The sequence below is a fragment of the Coturnix japonica genome, chromosome 2, assembly GCF_001577835.2.
Source record: "Coturnix japonica isolate 7356 chromosome 2, Coturnix japonica 2.1, whole genome shotgun sequence".
Classification (NCBI taxonomy): domain Eukaryota; kingdom Metazoa; phylum Chordata; class Aves; order Galliformes; family Phasianidae; genus Coturnix; species Coturnix japonica.
In genome coordinates, this window is record NC_029517.1 from 56,209,497 (window position 1) to 56,219,506 (window position 10,010).

At 34.4% G+C, this 10,010-nt stretch overlaps 1 long non-coding RNA gene across 1 annotated transcript; it reads left to right on the plus strand.

The window, feature by feature from the left end:
- Positions 1–3,843: 3,843 nt before the first annotated feature.
- On the plus strand, positions 3,844–7,858 carry LOC116653017. Its single transcript, XR_004306371.1, has 2 exons — positions 3,844–3,925; positions 7,433–7,858. It is a non-coding gene; the product is annotated as an uncharacterized LOC116653017 (long non-coding RNA).
- Positions 7,859–10,010: the final 2,152 nt, after the last annotated feature.

Sequence of the window (10,010 nt, forward strand, 5' to 3'; positions counted from 1 at the left end):
TAGGACAAATCAAAAATAACAGAGGACTACTAGATTTTGGCTTCTGTGGTGAACAGTGATTGTGGTCAAATTTTGGAGAGGGCCTGGGATGTATCTGTGCTGTTTGCAGGTGTTACATCTCAAAGACAAGACTGGTCAGGGTTGTCCATAGCTACCTAACAAAAGCTGTGAGGCATTAATGGTCACAGACACTACACAATACAGGGTTACATACGGTGATACTGCTTAACACATTTCTAATTTATTTCATAAATCACATAGACAGCTGCCTGCTCTTTGCAGGCATAGAGTGTTTGCAGCAGTCTAGGAAAAATTATCTCATTTTAGCACTGGCCTATCAAGTGATAGTAATGCTCATAGCTTGTATCACTGAGAGCAGAACTAGACCCTTATGAACAAAGCATGGAGAAAAAAACATTTACCCTATCTCTGTAAGGAAACCTACTCAGTATAACGGAAATCTATTCAAAGTAGTAGAGAAAAATAACAAGTGACATCAGCAGACCAATATCACAGAATCACCGAGGTTGGAAAAGATCCCCAACATCATCCAGTCCAGTTCTCCACACATCACCAATATTTCCCACTAAACCATATCCCTCAGTATAACATCTAAACATTTCTTGAGTGCCTCCAGGGATGATGATTCAACCACCTCCCTGGGTGTTGGTTGGATTCAACCCTCCACCTTGACCACTCTTTCAGAAAAGAATTTTTTTCCCAGTATCTAGCCAGAATGTCTCCTAGTGCAGCTTGAGTCCATCCCCTATTGTCCTATTACTCGCTATGCGGGAGAAGAGGCCAAAAGCTATCTTGCCACAGCCACATTTAAGGTAGCTGGAGAGAGTGATAAGGTCTCCTCTGAACCTTGTCATTTGCCTGATCCACTGTTTTTCTCACTTCTGACAATCTTCTGAGCATAGTTCTATGTTAATTGTTTAACCACTTTCTAATTTATGGCTGCACCAGGTCTCTGCTCTGTCTACAGTTTGTACACATTGTTGTTGGCTGTTCTCAATATGCTGTTCCACTTTTCCAGAATTCAACTCGCTATAAATTTCTATGGAATGTATCTCTGAAATAACCCTTTCATTGATTTTTGTAAACTGGAGAAGAGTGTTTTTCCTCTGCAAAATCCATCTCTTTTGTCTGCTGAATGATTTCGCTTTGTAATTTCATTTATTTTAAAAAGTATCAGACTCGGTATTCTCAGAAATGTTTTAAACCATGAACTACATTCGATTTCTGAAAGTTAATTACAGATTATTGAAATATTTTATACAACAAATAATCTTCAAAATTATTCTACTACATGAACATTAACTGGGAGCTAATTGAGCTAAGTTTATCTGTGATAAAACTAAGTTCTCAGAAGCCTAAGCACTGGAGCAATGCCAGCAAATTCACAGTAGGTTAGAGAATGGTTATTGTAAGTAAGTATTGTAACTTGATTTCCAGAGGTAACCAGGCCCACCAAAACACAGACTTTGAACTCACAGTGCTGCAGGTCCCTGGTGATGTACTGTAACATTTTCCCAAACTTCTTTATTATTGTATACCCTTTCAGATAGTGATATATCAGTTACAGTCTGATGGATTAGGTTTCTGAAGCCAGCATTCATTAAGTTGCTCCTATGTGTTAATTGAAGTCTAAGCAACTAAGTTTCTTTTCCACAACTCTAGAGATTAGTTTATGTTTTGCTTTTTTTTTCACCTCTTACTCTTGCATATGAATAATTTTTAGAGCAAATATGTTTGTACTACTGGTGTTTGAAGAGCAGCTTATTGAATACTAATTGCTATGTCTGGTACATAACTGAAATATTCTTGAAAAGCTACCACAGCAAAGAAGCTTTCTGAACATCTGTCTTCCTCTCAACTGGCAAATAATTTACTATAACACTGAGACCCTGTATTTCCCTTGGTGGAAGAAACTGTACTGGAAATCAAATAGCTTTCAAAATGCTTGTTATTTCAAAAATGTTTGTAATGAATTGCTTCCAGAAAGAATATTCATTTTAACAGGCTTAACTGAAAATTAGAAATGCTTTATTCTGCCATTTTAAAATTTATTTATTTATTTGTTTTCCTTTTCATTTATGTATTTAAAGACGTTTGGGAACTGAAAAGTAATTTATTTTTATTTTTATTTTTATTTTTATTTTTATTTTTATTTTTATTTTTATTTTTATTTTTATTTTTATTTTTATTTTTATTTTTATTTAATTTATTTATTTATTTATTTCTGTTTGATTTCACAGTGCCAGTTATTGGCTGGATTATGGATGAGTTCAGTGATTTAAGGCAAAATCTTTCTTGCAGGATGATTCTTTGCCTCTAATGTTTCACTCTTTTGGCTCAATATCTTCTTAAACTGCAGCAGACTCTTTGGAGACTTCTCTGGTACCTGGAAGGTCCATTAGCAAAGTCTGTCTGCTGGGTCATTAGCAAAGTCTCAATATGACTGTGCTTCTAGATATGCAGCTTTCTTCTTCCTCCTGCTGTCTGGCCCAGTGTCTCTATTTCAGCTTCAGGTAGCTGACTCTCTTTCTTTAGCTGCCTGACTGAATCCCCTGGAAATGTTTCTGTTTCAGACAAATAAATTGGATCATAGGGAAAGATGCATTTTCCTGCTTCTTTCAGGGATATCACAAGACCCTGCATTGCTTTCTTAAAATGAATAACGATTTATGTCTCAAACAGCTGAGGAAAAATGACCCAAAATATATTATCCACTAGAGGAATTGATTATTTCTTGATAGAAATAAAAGAAGAGAGTTCATTTATCTCCCAAAACACAGCACATAGATCAGTTAAGAAGAATACAAAGAGTGGCAGACTGTGAAGAAAAAATAGGTTTCTTTAGCTTCCTAATATGATGTCCATCCTTTATATTAAATTTTCTATAAATTACATGCAAGTGCTACTACGAACTTCCCAAACTTCCTGTTTGATCTCTTTTGATTCTGAGGGCATCCAGTATCTCTAAAAAACCTTGAACAAATAATATTGTGGATTTTTAAAATTTTCTTTCTCTTCTTATTCCTAACTGTGATCTGTATGAATCTGAAACAGGTATTATAAACAGTATTATCTAATCAGAAAATTTACAACTCTCAGTTTAGTATAGTTTAAGATGAGCATTTTCATTCCAAATAATATAACATAATTATAAGTAGTAGTACAGCTGAAGTGGCTACAAAATGTTACTAGCCATTTCAAGAAACATCAAGTCAAGTATGAAAGAAGGTTTTATGTCTCTGTGGCCATTAACTCTCAGTGTAAGATAAGAGTGATATAGAATCAGTGAATCACAAACTGGCTTGTGCTGGAAGGGATCTTAAAGATCATCCAGTTCTAATAACCCTGCCACAGACAGGGATACCAATCACTGGATCAGGTTGCCTGGGCCCCTATCCAACCTTGAGCACCTCCAGGGATGGGGCACCCACAGCTTCTCTGAACAGCTGAGCCAAGGCCTGACTGCCCTCGGAGTAAAAAATGCCTTCCTAATACCTAACTTAAATCTCCTCTCTTTAATTTAAAACCATTCCCTCTTGTCTTATCGTTATTAGACCATGGACACTCTCTCTCTTGTTTATAAGCTCTCTTTAAGTACTGGAAGGCCACAATGAGGTCTCCTTGGAGTCTTCTCCAGGCTGAACAAGCCCAGCTTCCTCACCATTTCCTCACAGCAAATGTAATCCAGCCCTCTAATCATCTCCATGGCCCAAGCTGGTGTCTGAATACATGCAACAATGGACTGTAGGTTCACAGACCAACTGGTTGTGACATCAGTGAGAGATGACTGTGACCTCACTAACCCTTGTGTAAAAATTTGGGGGACAACACAGTGCAACATGGACTTATGTCTGGGCTCCTGCTGAACATATGTCCAAGACCTGGAACAGTGAATGAGGCCTCGGTTGGGTGATGTAGTCCTTAACATATAGCTAATGCTTTGTTCATATCTTGAAGAAAGAGATATTATTCTGCTGTATAAAACATTTACATTCATAAACTCTCCTTTGAAACTGCCATTTTTCTTCAGCCCATATCTATCTTGGAGCATTATGACTTCACATATACCTATTTTGGGGGCTGTTTAGATGAATATATTTGTATGCACAAGTATCACACAGCCTGTCTGAATATTAATGCCAATATAGCTTGTGTAGAAATGAGGAAGTATTAATTATGCTGATATAGAATAGTAAATGCTGCATACTTTGCTGGATTGTTATATTGTAACCTTGTAAATTAATTCTGCATTAATGTGATAAAAGAAAATGTTTGAACTCCCATATCAGAAGGCATGTGCTAGAAGGAATATTTGAAAGACAGATCCTTGACATTCCGAGCAGCTTTTTACAGTGTAGCAAGCTTGGGCAGTCATGTAGTTTTTGCAAGTACAGTGTCTAGTAACATTGATATTTTTGTGGAATTTGGCTGCAAGCTTGATATGGAAGGCATTCTGACTGGAATACAAATGAATTATTCCCTAAAGGTATACTGATTTAAGAAATTCAATTGCCTTTCAGCACTTCTCACCATTTCTTGTTTTGTATTTTTGTGTATGTGTGTGTTTGTAGAATAAATTCAATTAGAACTAGAACTATCACAAGCTGCTCACTAGGGTCACACTCTGGCAAGCATATTTCTGTCATCCTGTTGTTAACAGATGTGTTACATTTAGCACTGAATAAGATGTCTAGTTATTTTGCATTCCTTCTAGTATGGTTCACAATGTCAAAACTGAAAGAGTTGTCACTCAATCCTATTTTTTTTTTTTTTTGACAGACCTGAGAAAATACAATTAATTTCTGTAAGAGACAATAACTTTATTTAGATTAAGATATTATGTCCAGTTAAAATAATTTCTGTTCTTAGATGTCAAAAAAAACCAAACAAAAAAAACCAAACAAACAAACAAAAAAGAAAAAAACAGCACTCCAATCACATTATTTTCCTCTTAAATTTCTTCTAATTAATAGGTTTTAATCTGGAGCTTCCCAAAGTCTTCTTGATACTTAAATGCTTAATTAGATTTCTGATTAAATAACTAAATTTATTATTATTTCTAAAAGAATCCTTATTCCATAGCAATGTAGTATCTTCTTTTTTTTAATTCCATTCTTTATCTGTATAATCATCCGTGTATGTGTGCGTATGTGTTGTATAGCACAAGAAAGTACTGTCATATCAATTTTGCAACATTCTATGTTTTCTTTGCTCACTTATTTTACTGCACTATTTAGCCCTTTAGTACAATTCTTGCTATCTGCTACCACGAAACCCTGGCCTTTTCCTGTTAGATACCTTGAACTCACACGAGTGCTGTGCTAAAATATGAGATCAGCAGCATTCAGTCAAGGACTAAGTAGAGTGTGCTTTGTGCAATCCAGTTTTGTTACTACAGAAACCACAACACTGCTGACAAAATGCTCTGATAATCAGAAAAAAGTACCAAGAGATCACTCGATTCTGTTACCATTCCTTTCTTCTGCTGTAAGTTTTGAGATAATGCTTCTGTTAACCAGAATTCTTTTTTTTGAATTTAAATTTAAGTAAAGCTATTTCATTTCTAATATACAACTTCAAGTACTGTTTGAAAGAAACAAATCAGTTCAAAGTGGATATCCTTTTTTTCTTTTTTTTCTTTTTCTTTTTTTAATGTGATATTCTCATCTTTAATGCCATCATTTATATTTACAAACACTCAAATCTGTTTTTCCCTGTGGGGAAAAAAAAAGAAAAAAGAAAAAAAAAATAAAAAGGTTTTTGAATCTGATTTACAATGAAAACAGATGCTTAAATACCTAAATATCTGAATATTGCTGGAAATGTAAGGATTCACCAGTTCAGACTTGATGTTAGTAAATATAATGGAAAAAAAAAGTCAAAAGATTTGCTCAGTATTTCCCTCTTGTGACCAAAGAGATACTTAGAAATAGATGTTGTGGAAGTCTGCAATCTAGTTGTAATTAATGAGGAAATAGAAGAAACTCTTTGGTCATCCTGGAAAGAGCTGCTGCATGTTAAAAGGCTTTGAAGAGGGGCCAGGAAGTGGCCAAGGAAGTAAGTGAGAATGTATGGATGCAGTCTTCGATTATCGATTAAAATAATAATACTGAGCTTGGAAGCCAGAAGAAAATATTTATTTTCTTGCATTACATTTCCCCTCAAAAATGGAAATGAGAGCTCTGTGTGGAACAGGTTAAGGACTTTGGGGAAAAGTTCCTTAAATAACTTGCATCCTACTAAACCTTGGGTTTTAAGTTGAATTCTATTGTACCTGAAGTTGGAAATCTAAATTGACTGCAGTAGCAAAAAATGGGCAGGGATGAAAAACATGATTACTTATCAGAGGCAGGCAAAGGGAATGCATAGTGCCAATATAAGCTGAAAAAATCCTTTGTAGGTGCTTATGTTTTCCTGTGCCTGGAGACTGCTATGCATTCATACACCAAAGCAGCAGTTGGCTGTTCTCCAAATTAGCTTATGTGGAAAACAATTTTATCTTCAATAGAAAGAGAAACTTGAGACAAGTGGCAGGAGTAGCATTTGCACAGAAAGTATACATCAGCCATGAAATATACCACTGGTTTAAAAGAAAAGACTATATTGTTTTATATCAATAAATTGATATGTATGTCAGATACTCCATCACAGGTACGGTACGGTAAAAATGATAGAATGTCTCTCAAACCGTTAAAACCTAAAACCTAGGGCTAGAACAAAAGTGAACACAGAAGGTAATGGCAGAAGAGATGTAAAAATAGAAAACTCAGAGAATGTGCTTTAAAATTACTTAGAACACAGGAGGAAAAAACACTGGATGGATAAGACTGATGGAAGTTAAAAACAGAAGTTATTGGACACCGATAAAAGCACATGTAGAAAAAAAAAAAAAAAAAAGAAAAAGAAAAAAAAGCACATTGCAAGGAAGAAAATAAGAGTACTTCTCTAACTACTGATGAAACTACTTGGTTTTTCTATTAATAGATAGCAAAAAAATATGGAGTAGCAAGAGGCTGGACTCAAGACATTCTGAGGGATACGATATTTTATATTTTTATCTTTAAAAAAGTGTGGTGGTTTTCATCTCTTTCAGTAAAGTTTTTTTTGTTTGTTTGTTTTTTTGTTTTTGTTTTTTAATTTTAGCAGATAATATAAAGGTACAGGAAAAATAAGTACTTAACTGAAAAATATCCAAAGAGAAAAGTTAAAGTCAAAGAAAAATATTGCTATATTTAAAAAGAAATTTGTTTAAAAAAATAAGTGAAATATCATTCTTCTATGCGGACAGGAAAAAAGACAAAGATCTTATGCATTGTTGTAATATACAGAATACTACTGATCTGAAAAAATTCAAGATCAATCAAGAAATTCAAAACAAGATCTTAATATTGTATCTGCTACATTCTTACAGGTTAACTGTCAGAATAATGTCTGTGAAGGAAAAGTTTCTCATGTTTCCCTCATTTCAGATGAAAATGACTTCTAGAACTGCAGAAGGGTGAAGTGAACCTTGTGTCATACTGAAATATTTTGAGGAAAAGAGAATAATTAAGTGATACACTCCATAAATTGAAGAATTCAAATATGTATTTCACTTTATGAAGTCTTGCAACTTTTAAGAAAATCACAAATGAGACTGCAGCCTGAGACTAACAGGGCAGCAAGAGGTGGTAGAAAAGAAAAACATTATATTCTGCTACCAGAAACAACAAAACTGGCCTTTAAATTTGACTATTCCCACCCACACATTTTGGATTTCCTTTCCTTTGCTGCTTTACTAAGTCTTTTAAATTTCTCCTGTTACCATTTGGGAAAGTAATAAAACATTCTGTCATGAGTTTTCTATATTTTATTTAAGCAAAATGAAAAGCTGAAATTTGTATGCAATTTGTTCATGTCTTTGGGGAAATATAAGATATGAATGTAAATAAGGATTTTAAATGAGTTCATGTCTTACCTGACCTTTGCTAAAACATACATACTTAGTAATACCAACAGAGCTGATTATCAAATGAATTAGATTTGTCCAAACACTGTTGGGTATTTTCCAGTTCCATGTAATTATGAATATCAGATTCATTGTGAGTTGTGACTGGTAAAAATAATGCTTATTCTAAATCAAATCCTTTGTCTTAGGCAAATGTCATGGGAGCATTCTTTTCTTGGGTTGTTTACAGACTAGCAGACCTAAATCCCAAAAAAATTGTACAGGAGATTAATTTGAAGTGACTGAGTAGTCACATTGTATGTCAGATTTTGCACTTGGTGTCAGTATAAGCAAATACATTTATAATTACAAGATAAAGGTCTGTGTAGACAAAACAAGTAAAGATGAAAGGAATAAAATTGCTACACCTTATATAAAGGGGCAGCTGAAAAACTACTCAAAGAATTAAGTTAAGGTTTTGGGGGAATATTTCTAGCTAGTTCTTGGAAATCAGAATTGGAATCCCAGAGAAAGTAGCAGATGTAGTGGTCTGCAGTGACTAGTGTACTCAGGTTTACTTTTCATACAGAATGCTTCCTGTTTTTCTTGTGTGTTAAACAAAAACAAAATCTTTACAGATTTTCAAATTTCACAAAAATCACTGATTTATTAGTGATAAACCCTGGAGATTTTACAGGGTAATGTAATGGTTCATATGCAGCCAGTTGAAATAAAATGCTGAAAGATTAAAAAAAAAAAAAATATATTAAATTTTTACCTAACACGAACTTTCCTCTCAGTGAACAGCAAACACTTTTCATTATTTTGTGTTATTGGGAATAGCAGGAAGTGGAAAAATAAAAAAATAAAATTTTTTCTGCTTTATAATTAACTGTGGTAAAGGTAGAGGAAGGCTTCTGCACATTGGAGGGAATTTTGCTTTGGAGGAAAATTGTCTTTTGGAAACATATTTCAGGCTAGAAACTGTTCTGGTGAGCTCTGGCCACTTAATGTGACTTAGTAGCAACTGCAGATGTGATGCCAATAAAGTTACCACAGCTCTGAGCAAAATCATGTAGCAATCAAAACTCAATGCAGAAGTGCACATAGATCTAGATTCCACCCCAGATGTAGGATGTAGCATCCTGATACGGAATTGCTGTGAATTTCTGGAAGCAATTAGGCAGTAGAGACTCCTGGCAAAAGCCCTGGGTGGAACTTAGACCTCCTGAGTACATCACAGACTGAAGATGATTGAATCTCAGCTGGTGATTAACTTATTGCTAAAACCTGATGACAAACATACCATAAGCAGATTATTTCTGCCAAAAAAAGAAGAGAGTGGAAGGGATGCAAGAGAAGCAGTATTTTATTATATGTGAAGAAGGAATATCACTCATAGGAGGGAGTGTCAGTAAGCATGGGGTTTTTTTGCAATATTACATCCTTAAGCAATCTTGTTAATTTTTCCATCATTGTAGTTGGTGTCGTATTTGGACTTTCTGCCTCTACCTGACAAGGAACATGGTGAGGAACTAGAAGAAGGGAAATAGAAGGGAAATGTCTTTGTCTTATTTTCTGTAAGTTTGGTAGCTTCTCTGGTCCATCATTATGAGATCTGAGAAACATGTAATGCTAAAAATTAGAATGATGAATTAATATGCTCACAAAAAAAAAAACACAAAAAAAACAAAAAAAAAAAAACACGTTATTTTTAATGTTTTCATTTTTTTGGAGTTTTTATTCATTCCTTGAAGCAATGGAAAAGACTTGTAAAATATTATTAAAAAGACATGAGATATCATTGATTATATAAGATTGGAAGAGACTTCCCAAGGTAATCCAGTACAATCCAGTGTTCAAAACTAGTCTAATTTAGAGAGCTTTTCTCAGAGCCAGTTGAGGTGACTCTTTTTCCAGAAGCGTTTTCTAGAAAAAGTATAGGGAGTATATGATCTTTATTTCTGAGGAGGAATTGCAGCCAGACAAAACCAGAACAAAGTAAAAGACTGACTGCCTAAATAAGATCCAAGGTTGTACATAATCTGTATGCATAAGATAG